Here is a 25,497-nt window from a genome sequence, read left to right as displayed (position 1 = left end):
GGTTAGATGAATGTTACACAAATTAAGGATTATATTTTAATGTATGTGGTAGAGCTTGGCATCGCAAATAAAATCAAAACCAAACAAAGAACAATAAATAAATAAATAAATAAATAAATAAATAAATAAATACAAGGGAATCAGTCAAATTGACCCATATCGTCTGCAAAAAACAGCAGTTCCATCAACATTTAACCAAATTGTGTGGCTAAGGTAATGTTGCTGTACTTAGCAAAACTGAACTCGACAGCTTTTAGTTTTGTTCATGAGCTTGAGTTAATAGACATAGGAACTGGACCCAAGAACAGCGAAGATGATAATGGTAAGAACGTATTTCAATAACATCAAATGGAACAAGAAGCAGTGGGTCACAAGCGTATTCAAGTATTCTGGGGCGCGCTGCCAGCATTCGGAAGAACACGCTTGCAACCCTTCAGAGTATTTCTATTTGCTGACTCAGCCTTCAAACTTCAAAGCAGCACAATTATTTTGTGCTGGCCGATTGTAACTCTGGTGCTTGGGCGATGAGGGTATCAACGTTTTGGGTAACTGCGCCTAATTGCAGACGCCTGTGCAGTTTTGCTTACTTGGAAGGGAGCGCTGAGGACCTGCAAAAAAAAATAAATAAGTAAAGAAAGAAATACTTGTTATTGGATGCACCTATTTGAAGCTAGCCGAATAATTCAGCATGTTACTACGAATGTCGCATTCTTCTCATATACTCGGAGAGATTCCTTTTACGTAGAATCCTGTAAGTCTTAGTACATTTGGATGTACTTGTCGACAGTGAGAGCAAGCCTGTTCCCATCTGACATCTGTAACGTATGTAGGTTTCCTTTCTTGTGTGAGTGCCTTTGCGATAGCATCCCAGACAAACCGGCAGACAAACCTCTCCAAGCTTCAATAAACAGTCTTGTTTGTAAATATATTTCCTTTTTCGTTTTGTGTACGTTAGTTTATTAGTATTGGGTCTCCAGAGCCATGCGCCTGTTAATACAGGTTGCTATGCTTGAGCGGACTACCATTTGATCGTACACCGGCACCGTTAAATGTTGTCGAAATTTTCTGAGCATACATATATATAGCTAGCGCCTCCACCAGAGAGCTAATATCATGCGTATATAATTTTTTTCACAGGGTAACTCGCGCCTTTTCTCGCTTTTTATTTGATTAATATCGAGCCCAGCGAACGCAATTCTGATAGATTTCACAAATTCAGAGGCTGAAGCTGACAGTTTTTCTCAACGTTCGTGCAAGAAAGCTGCGCTAGATCTGCCACAAAAATGTTCTCGCGAGAGTGAGCAGTTTTTCTAGTGAGCTTTGGAGAATATTTTGATGCAATGCGTGTCTTAGGTTTCAATACCAGCTGAATATTTAGATAGTAATTTCAAGCGCACTTTAGCGCATCTTCCGATGAAGTTCGCGGCCTAGTATTCGATGCCAACTGCAAGCGAACTTCGGAGCATATTGGCATCCAATGCGTGACTTAGCAAGAAATCAGCTGCAAGAAATGACACCTGCAGTGAACAGTAAAAAATTCACCGACGATTACGATACTTCCTAATGCAAAATTTGAGCTCAGCTGTATGCGTGTTTTCATTTCGCAATATATTGGCTGGCGCGGACAATCTGCGTCGTGTGGCACGCTCCAAACGGAGCGAAGTGTGGCGCTACTGCCTCGCTCATCGGAAGATCGCGAGAGGCGGCGGGTGGGTGACGCGTGGGCGCGATTCACAGCAGCCGTCGCAGACAGACCTCCGCTCGTGCAGCGATTAGTTTCCATGCAGACGACGTGCGCTACTCTGCCGCCATCTCGTAGCCATCGTCGCCGCAAAGCCCGTCTTGCGCGGCACTACGCTTTTCTTCTCGCGCTTTCCCCTTCCCTCCTCCTCCGCTTTCTGCCGCACGGTTCCACTGCACTCTCCTCACGCTCTCTTCGCTATCGCCGTCTTTCGTCTCCCGCTGCGCTCCGCGTTCGCTTTCGTCTTTCGCTGTGTTCGTCTGCTCGGTTACGAGCGGTCGCCGCAGAAGCGGGAGCCAAAGAGCTGCGCTGTTAGACATTTTGTCTACTGAAAACGAGCACCACGCGCAAAGCTTGACTTGCGGAGTGGGCCTCAGAAACGAGTATGCAGCAAAACTCACGAACGGAAAAATGCCTGGCGCTAAAATAATAATAATAATAATAATAATAATAATAATAATAATAATAATAATAATAATAATAATAATAATAATAATAATAATAATAATAATAAATGAAACCGAGAATAAAGCTTTTGAAGCGAAGCGCTCCCCATCAGCAGCGTGCAATATGCAGGTTAAGAGAGCAGTTAGTTTATGCATCGATTGTGCTTGTCTGTTGAGAGCGCGTGCAGGGCGTCGATCAAAGGAACCGATGTAAAAGCATAAAAAAAAACCTTAGAAGCGAGAGAAAATGAGAAAAAAAGACCGCTCAAAATAAAGAATCTGGGTGGAGAGAAGAGAGTCATCATTTCGGTAGGTTCTTCCCGATACGCTTCGCGAAGCGTAAGGACACTCATTAAAATAGTCTGAGTATAGAGCAATACGAGCTACAGCACCTGCGCTTGCCTTCCAAAAGCGTGCCTGGACGGTGAGTTAGAGTTCGCAATTTGCTTTGTTCTTTTTCCAACAAGCTACCTGCAATGAGGACACCGCACTCCGTCGTTATTATAGCGCCGTGCTCAGCACTAGATTTATCAATACGGAAATGGTGTCGTGACGTGACACTCGGCGCCCATGACCACCCATAATACGCTGCAATCTTGGCAACTGCAATAAAAAAAAAGAAGGAAAGGGAGAAAGAAAGAAGGAAAAGGACAAAATGCTATTGAGAGAGAGTAATAGACAATGACATTTACGGCAATGTTCTGCGCTTATAGAACGGCACGTGGGTCATTTCTGCAATGTTGCGTGAAAAACATTTATTGAATGCAACGTTTACATGTTCATGTTTTAGCTGGCTTTGAGAATGCTTTCGATTTTTATTTGAGTGGAAGAGAAGGTCGAGATCCATCTGAAAGTGTCACGAAGCTACAAGGGAAATAGATATCGTTTCCGCAATAACCATTGTTTTGCACTTGAACAAAACTTTACTCTGCTTCAGGGATCCAGCCCAGCTAAAGCGCCCTCCTTGTAGACTAGCTATTACGATCACTGCTCACAATGAAGCTAGCAAATGGCACTACGGCGTCAAATAAATCGAAAAATCGCAGGCGTTCCTTGTCCTTTTTTTTGTTTTATTTTTGTGGTGTTGTCTGCTTTCTTATTCTTTATTTTAGTTTTCTTTGTTTTGCGCAACATAAAAAAATGTAGCTGCCGAGGGACGTCGTTTCAGGACGGCAAATCAAATCGACGTATTTACCCAGCAATTAGAGATAAAAATAATGTTTATTTACCTTTTACCATTCGTATCCTTTTCCCTTCATGAATTTCCACGGTAGAGAAAGAGACAAAAAAAAATACAGTTGATATTGTGAGCGAGGAAGTGCGTCATCAGTTAAATTTTTCTTCCTTTTCAAGTTTGAAATAGCATAATGCGCAGAAGATAAGCAAGACAATGGCCAGGCTTGCGTCTAATTGCACAAGAAGCTGCTGTGAAACGCCAATCGCACTGCAGAAAGGAGTGTCCGCATACGCGCCAATACCACTACGTGGCCCAGGCGCGAGATGACTTGCTGGAACAACGGCGCATGCTTCAGCTAAACGCCGGAGGTGCCCATACGCGGGGCTGTGGGAACAGAAGCCCCATTAAGGAGGCCTACAGTTACTCTGTATGGCTCCCACTCCCTGCGGGAGGCATACGGAGGAACGAGGCCACGCTACAACGCCGAAAGAACCCTGCTGTTCAAGAGCGCGAATTGGACGCACATAGTACGCAACGTGAACGTGCCGCAGAACAGGAACGACAGACCGACGCAAGGCGACAACGCCGACAAAACCCTGCAGCTCTAACCGATGCTGCTCGCGGTCATCGAGACCTTTCGGTCCGAACATGCCTGCTCGTGTCGCTCTACGCCTGTTTACTTGAGCAGGTTGTGCTTACTGCAGTTCATAACGCCATTAGGGCATTACTTCGTGTAATATTCGGACGCGTTGCTATTGCACCAACTGTTTCGTCATTGTGGAAACATTGTAATTGCGTAAACAAAGAATTCAATAAGATTGTCCAACAGTCGAATTCGACGACAGGACATCTAGCCCAGAAGCCTGATATTGAAAACCATTACACCATGGCCGCTGTTCCCGCCATAAACAACACGCCTCCTAATCGGATCGTAGTTTTGGCGCGTCAGTTCCCGGAAATTGTTTAAAATTTATTGACACGTCCTCATTCGTCAAAATGTCGGCTTATGCCGCGAAGATTGCACAGTAAGGGAAATTTGAGTCCGAGACGCTCCTCCTGTTCCCCTCACGCGAGAGGGTGCGGCGAGCAGTGATGCCACCCCTATCTCCGCCCAAAATCGTTCAGCAAGGCTTCGTCTTTCATCAACTTCAACTGGAGATAGAATCGCGTTCCAATTTTACAAATTTTGTTTCTGGAATAATACTTGCAACTCGTGAACTTTGATGATCCGTGGCGATTATTTTTTTTAATAGTTTTCACTCTCCTATAGAGACGATAAAACGGTGTTGGAATGCGCTACCCTCAGGCTAGCCATGAAGCTCGCGGCAGTGATGGCGGCGATTTGAAAGCATTACGAAGCACTAAAGCACGCCATTAATTTAGCGCAGCCTATTAGCTCGAGACATGTCTGGGTGCTCGCAGCTACAAGGCTCTTCCCTCGTCCCTCGTGGCACATAAGGGGCGCCACCAATTGCCCCGCACTAAAGGTCGAAGGCGAAAGGAGAGGAGGGTTTGGGACATAACGTTAGGGCGTACAGGGAATAAATAAATGGACGCGGTGGCTTGGGAAAGCACAAACAAGTCATGAACACGAAATTGTCGTTGCGTCGCGCGGGTTTAGGGACGCAGTATTAGCGTCGTTTGTATTCGTTGGGACCTCGCTTCGTGGTATCTTCGACAGAGGGGTCATTCTGAGTGGTAAATTTTCGCTCCTCCTTTGTGTCCGCCTGTCGAAAAGCGTTCACAGCCATTGCGGCGCTCGACCGCGTCGCCTTAGAGTTAGCAGCCAAGCTTGCGCGCTATAGTAATAATGATAAGCGGGCATCGTTCGTCCCATGAACGCCTAGCCGTAGAGAAGCTAGTGCTTTAGCATTGCGTAAGCGTGGATAAGGGCGCGAGTACAACAAATTATGGCAATAATAGCGCTGTTGGTGCACGTTACGATGGAAAAGAGGTGGAGTAAATGAGAAGCCAGCGTAAACAAAATCGACAGCAACGAAACACTATCGTCATATTACTTTGAGGTTATGATTTCACCTGTCAAGTAGGACAGTGAAACAAGGTTTTTCCCCATATTAACGTGCATTATCGAGCAGAACACAACTAGAATAAGCAGGTTTTTCTGAAATACAACATCATTATTCGCCCTGTCTTTCAAGTGAACCGCGCCGCATGTTTAGAGCAATATTAATCAAATTATCTAGAAAGGAGTGGTTTCATAGAAATTCCAAGACCTCCGGTCTATTTTAGACTGATCGCTTATTGAGTATAACATTTCATTGCCATTAGGTAAGAACAAAGAAAACCTTGTACATCGCCTATGGCGGGGCCCTGGCGGCACAAAACAGTTTTTACACAGAATTGGTCGCGCTCAAATCCGTCAGTTTGATTGCGAATTAGTTGACGAAGATATATATCAGCTTCTTCTAGAATGCCTACACCATAACAGAACAAAACGCGAACCTAAATCGTCATACATGGCATTAGGCTGTAGACCTCCCGGTTAGAAGAAATTATTAGAACCGTGGCAAACAAGAGCGATGCAAGAGGGTGGTTCAGTAGCATTAAAAAAATTCTGGAAGAGAGTGGTATTATTGACCGTTATTAATGCAGGGAAAATATTTTTATAAGACAGTTCTTTATTTTTATTGTGAAGGTTTATAGGTGTATTAGGGATAATGTTGTGGTTGACATCGTTTCTTGAGTGTTTATTTGTTATGTGACGCGGAGAGGGCCCGTGTGACGGCAGAGGGGCTCGGCCTCTCTGTCCCGATGTGGAAGCGGCCCGCATCAGTCCCAAACTGATCCCTCAGGACCTAAATAAAGTTCTTCATGCCATACCGTTGTTCACATCACTGCTTTAAGCACATCCATGTTCTCATCTTCGTATTTTGACTTAAGTGGCAAAGAAATTTTGTTGTAACTATGTTTTATATTACAATATATCTTATGTTGCTACTGTATTTCGCATTTACCTATTATTCAAGAGCGAAGGAGTAGCCGGCGTGGAACTTGTGCGCCAAAAACTCCTTAAATCATTTCATTAAAAGAACTTCCAATCTGATAAAAGCAAACCTAAGGCGGCAAGCGTTTGGCATAAATTAAGCGCTTTGATGCTTACTTCATATGTGGGGGAAGGCCAGGTTCTAATTCGCAGATGATGTTAAGCGGCATATTGGGAAAGCAACAGCTACGTCAGAGAAAGACACTTAGCGCTCAAGTAAAATATACAGCTAGATGCAAGGTGATACGAACAAATCAGTGCAACCCTTGTTCGATTTTTCTCAAAAAGCATACTTTTCGAGGAACCGTATACTTTTCCTCTCCTAGAATGCTCTCGCTCTCTCTCTCTCTCTTCACACATGTGCGCATATGTTGGTTCATCTTGTTGTCGCGCACGTTGCTGTGACAGAAGTACATGGAAAGAGTGCGGCGGATTGCGCCATACTCGAGCTTCTCTTAGCTACGAGAGGGAAGCCTCGAGCAACGGGGCCTATTCCCCGCTGACCCGTTCCCGCTCGTTCGCAGACGGTACGCTCAAACACGCTGCGCGGGTTCAGCGAGACGAGTGCGTTGCGTGCGGCATCGGGGCTTCGGCGAGCACGAACAACAGAGCTACCAGGAGTGCAACCCCGCTTTGCCGCCTCTCGGACCTGTGTCAGTGGCCAGGGCGCTGCTGTGAATGATGAAATAGCACTCTATAGCGAACGCAAGCGCGTGCATGTGCGCGAGGATTCAACACGACGTTTGCGTTGGCGGCGAAATCGCAGCGATCTGCTTTCGCGCTGCCGGCGCCGGTCAAACGCGATCGGTCCAGGGGAGCGTCCTTCCCGCCATCACTTTGCCCAGTGATTTGCGGTACGCGCTTGGCGTATGGAAAACCTCCGAGAAAAGGCTTTCATGGGGCTGGAGGCGGCATCGCTGGTGGCTGAGCCATACGCCGCTTGCTTGTGTACTGCATACGCGCTGACGTCGCGGGCTTAAGCTGAATCGTTGCAATTAGGGATCATCTCCTACGTCTGCTTGGCCTACTGCTTGCACCTCCGCAGGAAGCCGCGGCAAAAATTTGTTTGCAGCATGGGCTGAGGCCCGGTCGCACTTGCTTGGCTCGGCACTTGGTTCTATAACTGATTGCAAGAGTGGGAGGATAGGAGTTCTCTCGTAACTGTCGCCGGCGCCTTGTAAAAACACAGATCTAAGCTCAAAAGAATAGTTGAGACGCCTGCATGCGAAAGCGATGAATTGCTCTCCCCTTTACGGGTGGCGCAGGAATATGATAACGCCCACGCACTGTCAATCGATGCGATTCAGTATAGCAGAAGTTGACCTGTGACAGGTGTAATGCAGCGCCTGTGTTAAGGCAATCGGCTAACGCAATCGGTTAAGGCAATCACCTTAGCCGTCAGGCCTTCCTGTTTCCTGTGCGAACTAAGGACCATGTGCGAGCACATGTGCAGGCATTCTCCTAATGAGAGAACAATCTACAAGGCATGAGGGACAGTCATAGCAATGCTGAACGTATATGTGACTGAATTATCCTACAGAGTTTAGCGTGTTGTCCTGTATTTCCAATGTGTTGTCCCTAAACGGCACAGACGGATCTATGAGATTACGCAGGTTACCATCAACGGTGGTCAAGCGTACGTGAATTCATAGTCGTGTATTTATTGTTGAGCTCAAGATAGTCATCGCAACTTGTGGTGGCCAGCGCTAGCCGGTGGCCGCAGATGAAGAAAAGGAAGTGGAATGTTGCGCACCTTTATATGTGAATAGGTCCTTGCCAGCACTGCAACTACAAGGGGGTGAAGCAGAGACAATAACTGAGTATATATATATATATATATATATATATATATATATATATATATATATATATATATATATATATATATATATATATATATATATATATATATATATATATATATATATATATATATATATATGTGTGTGTGTGTGTGTGTGTGTGTGTGTGTGTGTGTGTGTGTGTGTGGTGCGTACACTGCAGGTACATTGATGTAGATAAAAGGAAACCCATTTTAGACTATCTGACACTGGTACTTAGCTTTATCTTAAGCAGCATTCAGCATAGTATTTAACGAATAAATGTAAATAAAACAGAATACTGGCCATGGCAATGTATTTTGGTTACTACCATTGAAGTAAGTGTCTCTGAGTATTACCCAACATTGTTCATAGTATCTCCATAGGAGAACAAGTAAGAAAGAAAAATGTCAATATGGACTGTGGCGTTGCGATCGAATAATAATAATAATGTATGGGGTTTTACGTGCCAAAACCACTTTCTGATTATGAGGCACGCCGTAGTGGGGGACTCCGGAAATTTTGACCACCTGGGGTTCTTTAACGTGCACCTAAATCTAAGTACACGGGTGTTTTCGCATTTCGCCCCCATCGAAATGCGGCCGCCGTGGCCGGGATTCGATCCCGCGACCTCGTGATTGCTATCGAAAGTTCAGAGGAAAAGAACACAGTATACCGCTACATACCTTCTTCGTTGTTTCGTATCTCATAATTCGGTGTACTGTATCGCGAGGAATTTGCCGCCAACGGTTGACTTTTCCGCGCTTATGTGGCTTCACAAGCGAGTAATACCCCCAACTAAGCGGGCGCGAATGCGACCGAACTAAGCGACGTTAAGGAATGCGAACCTCCATGGTGGCAAAATAACTATGGCGTTGTGCTGCGAAGAAGCAGTTCGCGGGTGCGCATTCCAGTCGCGGTAGCCACATTCTGAAAGGAAAAGTGGGGCGGGGGCACATTCAGAAAAACGCGCGTGTATCGCACTACCCTCGCCGCTAACACAACATCAGTCGTTAACTCGTCGACCCGACTTACCCTCTTCTCTCCCCTTTAGAAGAACTGTCCCTATATATACTGTGCCGAGGGGAGCGCATGCCACGTTGAAAAAGACAAGTCCCCTTGTCGAAGCATTGGCTCCGGCTTTCATATTGTTCGCGCTTTGCTCATCGTTTTGAATTTCCATCTCGCGCATTTCCCGTGTTTTCCCTGGAAGTGAGTAATTTTGCCGCCGCTGACGGAACGCGTGCACACACACACACACACACACACACACACACACACACACACACACACACACACACACACACACACACACACACACACACACACACACACACACACGCACACGCACACGCACACGCACACACACACACTTGCACACACACGCTTGCACACACACACTTGCACACACGCGCACACACACACGCACACGCACACGCACAAAAGAAAACAAAGGAAGACTGATACCTAGAAAAACACGTAGTCGCTGTCGAAACACCTTGCTCTCGCATCATTACGGAGAAAAAATAAAGGAATAATAACTAAGTGCAAAGAAAATTCGTCATACCCAAACACAATGAAAGCTCCTTTCGACTGCTTTCGAGGATCGGGCGAAATGATTGATGACCGCGATATCCTTGTCTCCCTGACGCAACATGACAGCAGCGCTTTCGCTTAGTGCGACACGGTTTAGCCATCTCCTCGGTCGATTCGCACTCGCTCTTGCGGCATGGTCAACGCTTTCTTTGTGCTAAGGTGGCCACCGATATTGGCGGGCGAGTCAGTGAAGCACGTTTGCCACAACCGACAAGGCGCTGCAGACCGTCCGGTGATAGGTACGTCCGGGGTCTCTTTGAGGCGATAAATCGACGGGTATTTGGAAACGTGGCTGAGAAAAGTGTCACAGCATTTGGTGAGCGAAGAGGCCAAGACGGCCAATGGTGCCGTGAGGAAAGTTGTGTAAGCTCACTGTCTCGCCTTTCAGAACTTCTTTTCGGCGCACTTATAAATTGCGGCCCTGTTATCTTTGTCTGCGGTTTATACCGGGACAGACCTACAAGAGGAATCAGGGGTATATGAATTGGGCAATACTCTTACGTTGCGTTAGTCGCCTCCAAAAGCAAGTATTATAGGTCTCGTGCGCCGCGCCCTACTGTTGGTCACTGTCGCAAGATTTAGAAAGCAGCAGGCTTATACTGAATGTTTCGCCAGCGTTGCTAAAGTTTGGCGCACTGTCTGTGTTGCTGAAAGAGCACCGGATGTGTGCGACACTCAAGGGAGCTTAATTCTCTAAGCAGCGATTCATTTACATTCTTGAACACCACAATTGTTTACTTGGCCCAGCCCTTGTTTTTTTTTGAAAATTCTGGTTTCACCTTCCTGGCACCCTTTGTTTTGAAGCATCGTTGACTTCGGTCGGCTTCTTAGGTTCGTGTGTCGAGAGCTGATAATTTTCATAGGAAAGCACAGGCCTGTGTTCTGTCATTTGGAACGTAAGCTGGAAAATTCTGCACAATGCATTACAACTTACTCGCGACAGGAAGAAAACTGAGGTGAGGTAATAGCTGCCGCAGCAACAATGACGCCTTAATATTCATTGGAGTTGTAACAATGGTGAAACATAGGATAAAACACACTAATTGAATTCGTAATGATGTCAGTAATAGTTTTATAAGAATTACCAGGTTTTATATGTCCCGCTATATGCTCGCTGTGACATTCTCTTGCTGCTCAAGTACAGTAAAAGAAGAGAAAATGTTGGCCTTTGTTTTTTATTTCAATCAATATTGATTCATTCCCGTGCTCCTGTTTATCGACATTGCTTTGCCGCGGACCAGGCTCTCACGAATGCAAGACACACAGCGACGTTCAGGAAAGCGACCTTCCATGGCGGCAAGTAATTATGACGTTGTGCTTCTGAAAAGCAGATCGCAGGTTCGCTGTCACGGCTGCCACATTATAAAGGAGTAAAGAGTCAGGGGGCATATAGGAGATCAGATTACAAAAACACACTTGAACCGTGCTATGGGTGCACGTTAAAAAAAATAACCTTGGCTAGACAGAATTATTCCGAAGCGCTCGAGGAAGGCAATGCCGGAAAACCGACTATGCAGTTTCTGGGCGTTAAACCTCGTAATTCTGTTGCGGAAGAGATTTTAGCTTCAAGTGAACGCTTCAGCGAGAACTGTGTAATGTCCCCCGCCTGTCTGCTGGCACAAGAGACACCCACAAGAAACCGCTGCCATATACGCTTAGCATTAAATTCAGGAAGGAAGGTGGGCACAGAACGCTGTATGCCGGGAAGCTGCCTCAAGATCACTTATGAAGTACGTGGGCAGCGCCGGGAGCCGAAGCACTTTTGTGCGGCATCGATTTGTTGCTGTAGCGCTCTGTATTAAGGCGATAGTGTTAGGGGCCCTGTGTCGCAGAAAATCCGGGGTTGGCGTCGGCGATGTTGTCCGTGAGCGAAAAGTTCCGTGTGTATTTAGGTGTATGCACATGCCACGCCTTGCTATGTCACATGCGCTATATGCTGGTTGTATTTCCACACCATTCTATCCCTAAAGTTGCTCATACGTTGTTTTGCATTCTTCACATAGTGATTGTTCGAAGTTTTGAAAATGACAGCCCGGAAACAAATATCTTGAACCAAAACACTAACAGCGCATGCCTTTTGCGTGAAAGCTTCTGAGACCTAAATATTAAAATTGCGGAACAATGACAGAAAACTGAAAGTTATGCAATTTGTTGGCGGGGCCATGCACAAACTTCGGGATCGGCCCACGCAGGAGGCCGAGTTTCTACGAGAAAGCTCCCCTTCGTGCATAGCGTTCGCCGCCAGCATTTCCCGGTAAATATTACGGTTACATAAGCTGCAGAAACCGGGAAGCATGAGAAGCAATCAGGGATATTTAATGCTATCGCATTCAACTCTCAAAGGGGAAGCTTAAGCGTTTCCGAGGTTTTTTACCGCGAAAGAGTTTTATGCCGGGGTCCACGCTTGCCTTCCTGTAACGAATGTAACGGCTGTGACATCGGCGCCTAGGAGTAAAATAGCTGACTAGTGCAGCACTGTGGAAGCTACGCGAATTCGTAGCCAATAGTAAGGTCGAATGCCCTTCGAAATGGACTCAGCCGCACCACGTGTCTACTCAGCGTCTACTTGCCATCCTGTTACATGCTCAACGTTTGGCAGATTGACGCAAAAAAAATGATTTGGTGCCGTAACCATAAGATGCGTCTGCGTGAATGCAACAGCAGGGCTTCGCTTTACCTGTACACTTTCCCTGTTACCTTGTAGCCTCCTTAGCAGGTAGTACGGGCGAATGCCCTTACATATGTACACCTGCGGTACAGCGTCTGCTCTGCGTCTACTTGGCATTTTCTCGCTACCGTCATCACGTGCCATGGTAGAGCAGGCTAGTAAATTAATGATGCACTGAACAATTAGGCTTTTATGGTGCTCCGCATCTTCAACACATCATTGATGCCACTGCCGTGGCGCCACCTGCTAACTATAAATCAAACCAGTTTTACGGCGCAGTGCCGTGTATGTAGTCCTAGAAGCATGAAAACAAGCAGCCGATATCAATAATCACCACGAAACGTACCTAATGATCTGACCTCAGCTTGAGATGAGACTTAGCGATGGAGGATTTTGCCGTTCGTTTCTTGCTGACAGGGCGGATAGCCAGTAACAAGCGCTAAAATTGGGATCGAAGTGGGTGGCTGGCGCACTATAGGCGTTGCCATGTTGCTATAGTTGATCACGGTTAGGGTGGCTAATTCGGTTACCGGCGGTAACTGCTACAGTGATTCTCGATATACTACGTGCATGCGCAAACGTCCTAACACGTCATGCATCGCTGCACCATATCATGTAGCAATAAAAAATCAGTGCCCTTCCACTCTGTGAAGAAGGATGACGAGCGAAGCTGTGTATGTGGGCCCCTTAATGGCGAAATGCACCTCCGCCGCCGGTCAGCTCGGGATTGCCCTATCTTCGGGATCGGTCCACGTATGGGGAGTGCTTAACGCCTGCTTCACCTACGTCGCGGGTCGGCCCGGTATTGTGCTATCTTTGGGATGGGCCCATGTGCTTAACGCCTTATTTACCTCCACCGCGTGTCGGCCCGGCATTGTACTATCTCCGGGATCGGCCCACGTATGGGTAGGTTCTTGCTTACCACGCCAACGACACGAAAATTTCTTTGGACGGTAGAGGTATTCAGCTTCGCTGTCAAAATAATTATCTCAAGTGTATACCCAATAGTCAGCAGTCACGTCCGGAACTATATACCGCTGCGCAAGGATATTACCTGTGCACACCTTGTACCTTGGGCAATGCTGCAACCAGCTTGTGAGGTAGGAGCGGTGAAGGGAAATACTGCATCCTGGCACTAACGAGCGCCGACAGGGAGCGCTTCGGTAGTCGCAGTGCAGCGAAGGCTCTAATGCAGCATAACCTGGTGTTGGCACTGTGCGCACATGGTTTGTTTATTCGCGTGGGGTTAGCTTCTGACACCTCGTCGCCTACTGAATGCAGCTTCAATAAGCTTCAGCAGTTCTTACACGCCGCCTACAGCTTCGCTAGCGATGGCACCAAAGGAAAACTTCTGCGCTAAGCGGCGCAGAAAGGAAATGGTGTCAACGCGCGAATCTCGCTTTAGTCCAGCGAGAGACATACCAGCTTGAAGCGGGACGTCAGTGTGAAGCAGAACGCCTTCGCCCATTCGCGGCGCACGCTACGAACTATTCCCCTCGCATTTCTGACGCTGAGCGCGTCGCAACTGAACTGGCTACTCAAGACACTATGGAGTCGGGCCCAAACTGCGCATAAGGTCACCGAAGCGACTCGCTAACAGGACGCCGCACGCCAAGCAAACATGCAACACGGTCGCCGACCCGCAAATCATGCGCCTTTCGCTGCATTGAACCGTGAGCACACGAAGCAAACAAGCAATAGCTTCTGCGAGGTCTTCCGTTTCACTTTCGCGTTCTTTATTGATTCCTATTAAAGAGAGATCAACCCTACTTTTTTTTTAATACGTGCTACCAGTGGGAAACGCTGCGGCGAAAAAGCGCCACAGCACGGCAACGCCTGTTACTGCAGCGCCGTGCAGTGCAGAACTGGTCAAATTTGTCTGCGAGTGGTATCTTTCTCGGCTTGCCAAATGAGCCGTGTCTACTCTGGGTCTGTTCACTCCACGCACCGAAGATGTGTGCGCATTGTCCGCGAAGCCAGTCTTGTTCTGCGCTCCTTTCTTCTATGGCAATTCTATGCGTTGAGCAACTCGACTCGCGATATCTGGTTTCGCAGTTTTTTGTTGCTCTAAGCACAGAAGGAAGGGATGAGACGGTACATTTGCTCTCCCACGGTGAAAGCACTTCGCTTTGACATTAGCTCCTCACTGAGAAGCGAAACCGAGAAGACTGTCTTAGATGCCCTTCAAAGGAAAACTAATGGCCGCACTAGTTGTGAAATCAGTGCAGATTCGTTGTGAAAGTCATCCGGTGATAGAGAGCCACATGGCCAACGCATGCTTTGTATTACACAAAGAAATTGATTTCAGCATTTTTTTTCTGTTAAGTAAGTGTCCAAGTACATCTACACACGCTAGCTGTTACGACAGGAAATTGCAATAGAACTTTCTAGCGGCTATTCAACCTTGTATTCAATGGCACGCGGCCGACCCATCGCAGCTCCGATAATGTTCTGACGCGAAAAATACTCGTTCCTCTGACGAGAAGAAAAGTGGTTAACCGAGGGGTCCGATTTTTATTAGCCATATCATAAGAAGCCAACAAACACTGACACCAAGGACAACATAGGGGAAATTACTCCTACCGTATGGGAATGGCCGAGAGCCCGATGTGCGACTCCTGTGGGTGCGAGGAGACCATCGAGCACCTATTGTGTACCTGCCCTCGCTACGATGTCTAACGCCTCTCTCTGCGGGTAACTTTACGCAGACTGGACTCGAGACTTTTCACCGAGTCATAGATATTCGGACCATGGACACACCCGTCCCTGGCTCGAAAAGCGATTCGTGCACTAGTGCGGTACTTGAAGTGTACGGGCTTAACAGACTGTTTATAGAGTCCTTGTGTATGGTGTCCCTCCCACGCGTACTCAGTGCTTACTCTCTCCCTTTCTTTCGCTTTCTATTCCCCTTTCCCCCACTCCCAGTGTAAGGTAGCAAACCGGATGCTGTTCTGGTTGACCTCCCTGCCTTTCCTACCTTTGTTTTCTCTCTCTCTTACTTGTGCTTAATAAATGAAATAATATGTTCGGTCCCCACCTGCGGTAAGTTGTTTTTTCAACCAATTTCATTTCCATTATTTATTATTTCTTTATTTCATTTATTAAGCACAAGTAATTTCCCTGTGTTGTCCTTGGTCTCAGTGTTTGTTGGCTTCTTATGATATGACTAATAAAAATCGGGTCCCTCGGTTAACCACTTTTGTTCTCGTTTATTACATAACGAATGTCTCGAATCCGGCAACATTGATACCTTCAGGTAGCATGTGTGGGTTTTTTTTGACCGGTTGCCTTCACCCGAAAGATCGCGTTCTCGTGACACCTGCGGCATAAAGGATGTTCCACATCTGCCGCCCAACCATGCGTGTGGGGGCGCTGGCTAACACACCCAGTGTACTACTAGGAAACATAAATACCGAAGAAAGTGGACGGGAAAACGGCGCCGCGGCAGCTCAATTCGTATAGCATCGCACGCGAAATGCGAAGGTTGTGGGTTTTGTCCCCACCAGCGGCAAGTTGTTTTTTTTATCCACTGTAATTTGCGTTAATTTATCATTTCTTTATTTTATTTATGAAGAACAAGTAATTTCCCGCATGTTGTCCTTGGTGACAGTGTTTGTTGGCTACTTATGATCGTTCCTCTCACGTTACCTACACACACGACTCCTTGTGGCGGAGAGAATGGCTTCAGTAGCGCGGCGGCGCAGCAGGATTCTGCGGTCATTGGGGCTCTTGCTTGTTTATATATATATATATATATATATATATATATATATATATATATATATATATATATATATATATATATATATATATATATATATATATATATATATATATATATATATAAGCCCTTTATGGTACATTACGTAATAGATACTCACGTGAGGAATGCGTAATCAACCTCGGTCTTTGTTTAAAACATTATTGGATTTGTACGTTACCCTATTCAGTGTTATTGCTTGATATTTTACTTACCGGTCACCATAAAAGTCCCTAGATTGCCTGCAACGGTGGCCCAGCGGTAGCAAGTATGCAGCACACATACTTTTTCAAGCGAAGGTTGTGTACACTAGCCTGCGCCAGCGATGTAACGCTAAAAAAGCCAGCTGCTCCCAAAGCTGCGCAAGTGCAGGGATTGATATATCATCATCATCATCATCATCATCATCATCATCATCATCATCATCATCATCATCATCATCATCATCAGCCTGGTAACGCCCACTGCAGGGCAAAGGCCTCTCCCATATTTCTCCAACAACCCCGGTCATGTACTAATTGTGGCCACGCCGTCCCTGCAAACTTCTTAATCTCATCCGCCCACCTAACTTTCTGCCGCTTCCTTCTACACTTCCCTTCCCTTGGGATCCAGTCCGTAACCCTTAATGACCATCGGTTATCTTCCCTCCTCATTACATGTCCTGCCCATGCCCATTTCTGTTTCTTGATTTCAACTAAGATGTCATTAACTATATATATACATATATATATATTGTGATATCATTTTAGTAAGTTATTGACGTCGTGTTATGATTTTGTGACGTATTTAATTACAAGAAACAGGTGAAATTCATAACGGATGGCGGATACTGCTCATGCAGTACCACATCATTTTTAATATATTTAAGATACCCGTTTTCCTGGAAGATATCATAGAGGTTGATTGAATTTGAATTGAGTTTTGAAATGTGATACTTACTAAGATAACTGTTTAAAACACACAAGAAGCGTCTGTTTGCATAGTATCATTCTACGATTTTGGATCTATAGACAAACACTAACTAGTAATTGATTTCACTTACACGTGGTTTATTTGTTTATTGAGTTTAACGTCTGAAATTAGCGCGCGGGCTTGCAGATATTCTGTAATGAGGAGTTCTGATCAAATCTGACAACCTGGAGTTTGTGGAAATTGGTTCACACTACAACAACGTTCTTTTGAAGTCAGCTCTCGTCTTAATGCCGCTGCCATCTAGCGGAAATTGGACCTGCTACCTAATGCTCAGTAGGAGAACGTCAAGTAAGAAACGCTATTCTAAATACATTTGTGGCTTCCGACTGAACTTAATTATGAAAGCATGCAGCCGGACTCTTTTCGTGTAGCCCCGACACAACATTTAGTATTGATACATGCTACCTTTACACACAGTCGCAAAATTTCTAAAAAGACTAATAACAAGTAGCATGCAAAATGTAGTTTCAAAAAGTGCGAGAAATATAGGAGGTTTTATTCCCATTTGATTTAGGGCGCAATCGACGCTAGTGGAATGCATTGCAAGCTAGTCAGAAAACGACAGTAGAGTCGCCTTACCCATACTTTTTTTCTTTTTTTTTGTTCTAAGAAACTTACATCCCCGTTCGCCTTTATTCAACTGGTATAATTTAACTACTTCTACTACTACTACTACTACTACTACTACTATTATTATTATTATTATTATTATTATTATTATTATTATTATTATTATTGAATGCATTAACGTAGCAAAGGTCCCTCACAACAGACCATGCGTACAGTGTTTGCGTTCCTAAATAATGGTGTTGCAGCCACCTCGAGACATATATCTCTGCACGTCCAGCTCAGCGTGTTGAGTCTGCCAGACTTCTACGGTTACGAATTCGAGCGGGGGCAATCAAGCTGTCGGCGGAGCGATGCAGGCCTGGTTGCGGCCAGCAGGCACTCTCGTTCTGGCTTTTTTGTTGTTGTTGTTGTTCTGTTCAACGAAGTAATGGTGTTGCTAAGTGCCGTACAATCCAACGGAAAAAAAGCGCTGGTGGAAGGGAATGAGGATGGGAATATGGATGGGAATGAGAAAGGGGGTGAAGGGGGGGTGAACGGGGAAAGGGGTATGGCGACAAAAGCATCGGCTCTTGTTCTATATGAAATTCACAATGGTTGCACACTTAGTGGAAGGGTAGTTGCGGTTTTGTTGCGTGTGCGAGGAGGCCGATCTGTCCTTACGGTTTGGCCCATGCCATGTATGTTGAAACACGATATGGAGGGCTTTCTCAGGCCTAGCCGCAAGCTTAATTTACTGTCATCGTTGGCAAAAATGCTTCGTCAATAAGGAAAATTAAGATTCGCACACACTTAAACCATGCGATACTGCTTGGGATGGGTTAGTCAAATTGCCAAAAGTTGCTGAATTGTACCCAACTAGGCCAAACCCTGATTAAACCCTTCTGCAAGGCACAAGGAAGAGAATGAAGCGCCGACACATTGCTAGCGCTTATCATTTCTTTGAAACGAGGCATATGATAGGAAGCAATACAAGGTAGCTGCGCACTCTCAGTAATGTGAACGGACGGATGGACGGATGGACGGACGGATGGACGGACGGACAGAAAGACGGACAGAAAGACGGACGGACAGGAAACATTTGATGTGCGGCTTACAGGCGAAACAACCTTTGCGGGCACCGTCTGACAGCCGGCTATTAGCGGCTCCATTACCCTCCAGGCCGCAGCCCATGAGCCACGCACGCCGGCAGCGAAGCGTGTGTTCCCTGTGGACGATCTGCGGTAATACCCTGGGGGAAAGCACGCAGCAAAGAGGAAAGAAAGGAAGTATGGGAGACCGCTGCACCATATCGGAGAAATATGAACTTCCAAGACACGACTGAAATGATCGCTGAGTCAGTCACGCGCGTGGTGATGCAGCCTCACGTTTTCGTCGAAGCTTCCTCTCTTTCCCTCCCGCTTTGAGAACACGAACACGTCGGTTGCTCGGATGTTATTTTTGTTTCTGGTGGGCTTTCAGGCTGAAACTGAGGTTGTATAACGCCTGAGAAGATTATCCGGCCTCTCATTTAGCTGCGGCGAGTTGCCACGAGTAGCGTGTGCAAAAGAGGCGTGGGCTGCAGTTATATAAATCCCGCTTCTATTTCTTCCGGCTTACTCTTCGGTTTTTATGTCTATGGTTATTTGTCTAGAACACCTCATCGCAATTACTTCTCGGTCTGCTCACGTCCTTTACGCCCACATTTTTTTCTTCACGAGTGGCTAATGAAAAATATACGAGGTTTTCCGGCAGGTTTTAGATGAATTGAACACACGGTACCGTTCCATATGCCTGTTGCCTTACCAATTACAAGAAAGAGAAATTGTCCTTTGGAAGCGGTAATGCACGCTGTCAGAGCCAGTTGGTGTCATAGTAAATAGAATTTGAGCTCCACATGAGCCATGAAAGTTCGCATTTTTTTTTTTCGGTTTTGTGACGCGGAGCAGGCCTAGAAACCGAAAGTGTGCGACTCGCTTTAAAAAGCCGGGAACAGTGTAACGCGGAAGCTTTCCCGCATCCTCAAAATAATATACAGGAAATCCTTGTCATCACTCTCTGAAAGAGTGCGCCACCTGTAAGAGAATACACTCAATAGCGTTCGATATAATCCCAACATGTGACGAAGCGATCTTGGATAACCATTCGCACCAGCGCGATTCCCGCACTAAACGCAAAAAGAACGCTGCTGCTGCCAAGTTTCAGTATTTTGTACAGAGCTAGCAACAATTGTCTGAGAAAGAAAATAAAGCCAGGGAAGGGCAAGAGAACGAAAGCATAGAAAAACAAAAGCTCGATTTCGGCTTACATTGTGGCTCGGTGTCTGCTATGGTAGCCATTCATAGGCTAAAAGGAGAGAAAGTTTCGGCTATAAAGAAAGATACCTCGAGCCCGCTTGAACGTGCAAGATATTAGGATCGAAAGAGAAGAGAAAGAGAGATTTATGAGATAAAAAGAGCAGTATAGAGCTCAACTTTACTTGGAAAGCTAAATATTAAGGACATTCAGGATACTGAGAAATATGGCTACAGGGCGGCGAGGGAAAATATTTACAAGCATGGTAGACAGCCCATCTAGTGACCGTTCATACCACGTTGTCTTTTATGCTTAGCCAAGCAGGCATGAGATTAAAAAAAAAGGATTCGTTTTCCAAAAAAAAAAAAAAGACTGAAACGGCCATTTGGGCGTCTAGAGAGCCAGGCCTTCTGTCTGTGTTTTTGTGCCCTTGCGAGATAAAACCATGCTTGCCGAATATTTATGCCATCTCCCTTTTAAACAGGCCCTCCAATGTCCTTTGTTGTCTCTCTCACCTCGCACCTTTGCTTGTATCCTGACTCCGCTGGGTTGTTCGAAACTTCTGGCTTTCCTCTTTTTCTTTTCTTTGCTTTCCTCTTCTGCCCAACAATGAGGTGGACGGGTAGCTTTTAGGGAAGCATCGGTGTCCCACCTTTCATCGATGCTTCTATGACTCTACTCGTCTATCCGTTCATCTATCTAGAAGACGGAGTGCCCTAAATAGGCGTCGCTGTTGCATGCGTAAAAAAAGAAGCGCGCGACCATCTGAGCGCCGAAAAATAATCAAAAAGGAGATATGCCGGTATAGCGGAGGGTGCAGCGAGTGTTCCTGAATGTGAGCGAACGCTGTGAAAATGAAAGAGGTCCAGTTCGCTTTGATACCGATATGTAGGACGAAGCATGGAGTCTATCCTCTCGTCTTCTCTTCAAAGCCGCTTTTCCCTGTCGATAGTATCAAAGACGTGCCTCCCTTCCTCTTTGTCAATCTGTCCATCTTTCATTCCCCATGGAAGCTAGTTTTCGATGAAGTTTCCGCTCCAGGGCAGAGTGCCTATTTCGCTTTTGAATGGACGGGATCGAGAGGATGAGGGGACGACGTTCGGTAAGTCCCTGTGGACAGCGATAGATGGACGAAAAGTGTCATAGAAAGCGCAAAGGCGACGTTGGTAGCGTCGTTACTCTGTTTGGCTCAGGTCCTTGCCCCTGGAGATCTCCGTGATGAGGGCCGAAGGGGAAGGAGATATTTCCTTCTTTCCTTTTATGTCACCTAAAACCAGCTTTTCAGCTGCCTAGCTCAATCTCGCGCATTTTTCTGCTATAATCTTGTCCTTGTGTGTTCTCCTTGAACGTTGCGAACTAATTTCGTTCGTTGTTTTGAATGCATAAAAATTTAACGTATCCTCCTTCTGCATTTTCTTGCAACGCGAGTCATTAAGTGAACGTAGCAATATCTGCTAGTGAAATCTCAATGTTTGGAGCATTAAATATGACGCCGAAGTGTGTAGGGCCCTTGCAAATGGCTATCTGATACAATGACACACAGTGTTGCAATTACGCGCTCCCTGATAATTGATTTCTGCGTTTAGACGTTACCTGCCCATTGTCGTTTCACCAGTTCACGCCTTCATTATGACCTCTCGATTTTGTAGCAACTTCTTCAACTTTTGTCATCCACCGTTTATGACCGGCTGATCCCATTCAGTACGCGCGCGAAGCGATGTTGTGACCAGTGACGAAGCATGAAAAGCAATAGGATTGGAAGGAAATCGTTACATTATAGGCCTCCCAGCCTTTTCTTCGCATTTACAAAGCCTTTATTGTATAAGTGTGATTTTTATTTGCCTACAACAACATCAATTGTCTCACTGTGAGGCGGAGTGTCCGTATGACGCACAGTGAGGGAACAGCTTTACATAAAGTAAGCTTTTTGAATATGCATCTCGCTTCATTCGGACACCTTTTTATTTGTTTCCCCTTTTTTTACATGGGACAAGTAGGTACGAATTGCTTTTACGGAGTAATGGCACAAAAAGAATGAAGTTAGGTCTTTTTTGCAAGTTACGTCATTTGACTTAACTTATCTTTAAAAAAAATATAACGACTTTTTCACCACCTGATTCGTGACCGATATGCCAGAGTGGGCTCCACCATTTCTCTAGGAAACAAAAACACGAAGTTAGTATATTTCAGCATTCATCGAACAAGCACAGCTGTCGCACACCTCCGCCTAGTGGCCGCTTTCGGCACTTTTCCTGCGCTTGATTTAATCGCAGTGGAGGCAGACAGAATAGGCGCGCATTATTACCAGTCATCCGCAATACCACTGACCCCACAGTGTTGAAGTTAATGGTCCTGATGGTGGTAATAAATTCTTCCTTTACACAGGGCTTTACACAGGGATCCTATAACCGGCTGGGTGGCAAAGACTGCAAGAGGACATGGTTACTAGGGACTTAGGAGCCTAGAGACATGGTTACACGGGCTTTTATTGGAGAGCAAGGTTGTGAGACAAATAATAGACATGCAGGAGAACCAGAAGAAAAGTCCGTCTGTCCATCCTGCACGATTAAATTGTGACGTGGCACACACCACTATTACCGCATATTTCACAGGCAGTTGGACGTGTATGTTCGTGCGTGATTGTGTGTAATGTCTATGGTTTAGTGCTATATATTACTGTCGAAGCAATATATCATTAGAAGCCAACATACACTGACACCAAGGACAACATAGGGGAAATTACTTTAGCTTATAAATGTAATAAAGAAATGATATATTAATGGAATATAAAGTGGATGAAAAGACAACTTGCCGCAGGTGGGAATCGAACCCACAACCTTCGCATTTCGCATGCGATGCTCTACCAATTGAGCTACCGCAGCGCTGCTTCGCCATCCACTTTCTTGGGTATTTATGTGTACTAGTAGAACCCTGGGAGTGTTAGCCAGCGCCACCACTCACAGGCCTGGGCGGCGGACGTGGAACGCCCATTTCGCCGCAGGCGTCACCAGAAAGTGATCTTTTAGGGTGAAGGCAACTGGTCAGTAAACCCACACATGCTACCTGAAGGCATCAATGTTGCCGGATTCGAGATCCTCGTTATGTAATGAACGAGAAGAGAGGGGGTTAACTGAGGGTCCCGATTTTTATTAGTCATATCATTAGAAACCAACAAACACTGACACCAAGGACAACATAGGGGAAATTACTTGTGCTTATTAAATGAAACAAAGACACAATAAATTAATGGAAATGAAAGTGGATGAAAAAACATGACTAATAACATGTCATGATGACTGAATTCGCAACTGAATTCGCGCCTGATGTGCAGTTTTCTACCAAAGTTTTCGGAATACATAAAGTGCAGAAAAAGCTTCAATGTATCGCGCTCTAAGCAGCAGCTTAAATTTGATATGTACGTTCAGCACCCATTTTCGGAGCATGCAAATTGCACCTACTATCTCAAGGCGGTGAACTAATCCAATGTTGCTCTGGTTTTCATTTCCGGCAGGTTTTGTGGGTAAGTAAGCAAGGGGCACAAATAGCTCGGGAGTGCACATTGTACAGTGGTCACTAGAGAGAGAGAGAGAGAGAGAGAGAGAGAGATAAAAGGAAGTCATAGATGTTCACCAGTGAAGAGTCCGGTTGGTTACCCTGCGCTGGCCGAAAGGAGATGGGGAATAGAAAGAAAGGAACGAAAGAGAGAGAGGGGGTGGAGAGATGTAGACGAACAGCACTTGAGAGGTCGAAGGTGCTCGCACAAGTCAGACGTTATCAGAAAGCACAAAAGTGTCTTTAGTGACTTCTGAGCCGATGATCAGTGGAGACGGTGTTCTAGTATTGTCTGTTCACTCAGAAGACCATCATGTAGTTTCCTGAATACGTTGGACTTGAATTGTTTTCGTGCTTCAAACTGAGGACAGTTGCACAATAGGTAGTCAATGTTCTCCTCGCAGCCGCAGAGATCGTATGCAGGACTGTGCGCCGTTCAAATAGTGCTGAATAAGCTTTCGTGAAGGCAACTACCAACCACAAGTGACACAGAAGACACGCTTCGCGTCGGTGCAGTCCGGCCGGATGTCTGAGTTGCTGCGAAGGGTGGAGTCCGAGCAGTCTGGTGCGCCTTGTATGTGCGATGTTCCCCTCAGCTAACGAGAGTGTGCGTGCTAGAACGCAAAGCCATGACTAAGTATAGCCAAGTGGCAATTTCTTGCTGATGAAAGTAAAATAATTGTGGAATGTTTAGCATGTGGTGGAGGTAGCGGCGATCGCTCTGGCTTTTCACAGCTCAAAAGTTCCTGCTATCGTCTTCTCGGACTCGCGCACGGCGGTTAGATCCTTTTCATCCGCCCTCATATCTGAAGAAGGGAACAGTATTGTGATTAAAGCAGTTCAAAGGACTAGGGAGAGCAGCGACGTAGGATGCCGAATCTCGTGGTTCGCAGCCCATCTAGATATCTCAATTAACCCGCTTGGATGTAATCCTAACGAGCAGGCCCACCGGAGAGTGCGCGATTTCACGACCCGCGCTGTCGCGAGTAGCCATGCTTGGAACGAGGTAAACATCCACAAAGATCCATTATGTACTTTCCACGACATTGTTTCCCATTATCGACTGGGCAGAAGGACATTTCCACCCCCTCACCCTAAAGTGAACAAACCTCAAGCTACAACAGTCAGACTCCTGCAAACCCGTTCATATCCCACTCCTCGGTCCCTTAACAAGATAGATCATGAACACTCACAATCGTGCCCCAAATGTGGTCATGACTCATGCTCTTTTGACCACATGCTCTGGCTGTGCCCAGCACTTAACGCCCCCCCCCCCCCCCCAACCATCACGAAAGAACAATGGCAGCAATCTCTCAAGGGCAGCAATCTCCACATTAAACTCCAGGCTATCCAGAGGGCCCATGACATTGCGGTGGGACTTGATCTCCCTGTGCCATCGTGGGCGGAGCCACCGACTTGATCTTCGGGATCCTTCGGTTTTGGCTCCCCAAGATCGATCTCAGTCCCTCAGGACTCAAATAAAGTTCTTGTCATGTCATGCTTTTTTTTCTATGGCTGATCTGACTCGGGTGCTGCATGAAAAGAGAAGGTGTATTCAGAAAAGCATTTACTATACTTTTTTTCTATTTCGGGTGTGGTGGAGCATATGTAGAGTATATTGTTCCGGCTGTTGTTACTAATGAGAGAAACGAAAATATAGAGCGGTAGCGATTACAAACGAAAGCATCTTATCTAAGAATAAGGGATGGTTATTTATTTTTAACACACAAAAACTTCTTGAAGGATGATCGTTGAAAAATATCTTTAGAATAAATAAACAATGGCGCTTTACCAGCGCTTGGTTGAGGAATGTACAGTCAGAAGTGCTTCAAACGTAGAAGTGTCTGTTCATGTTAGCATAAATTCACGAAAATACATTAAAAATTTGGCAGCAACGCTATACAATATCTCCACACTTTG

At 45.8% G+C, this 25,497-nt stretch overlaps 1 non-coding gene across 1 annotated transcript; it reads right to left on the bottom strand.

The window, feature by feature from the left end:
• Positions 1-22,834: 22,834 nt before the first annotated feature.
• On the bottom strand, positions 22,835-22,907 carry TRNAS-CGA (transfer RNA serine (anticodon CGA)). The gene has a single exon. It is a non-coding gene; the product is annotated as a tRNA-Ser (tRNA).
• Positions 22,908-25,497: the final 2,590 nt, after the last annotated feature.

This window comes from Dermacentor albipictus, chromosome 1 (genome assembly GCF_038994185.2).
Source record: "Dermacentor albipictus isolate Rhodes 1998 colony chromosome 1, USDA_Dalb.pri_finalv2, whole genome shotgun sequence".
In the NCBI taxonomy this organism is placed as follows: Eukaryota; Metazoa; Arthropoda; class Arachnida; order Ixodida; family Ixodidae; genus Dermacentor; species Dermacentor albipictus.
This window is presented reverse-complemented; position numbering and strand designations above follow the sequence as displayed.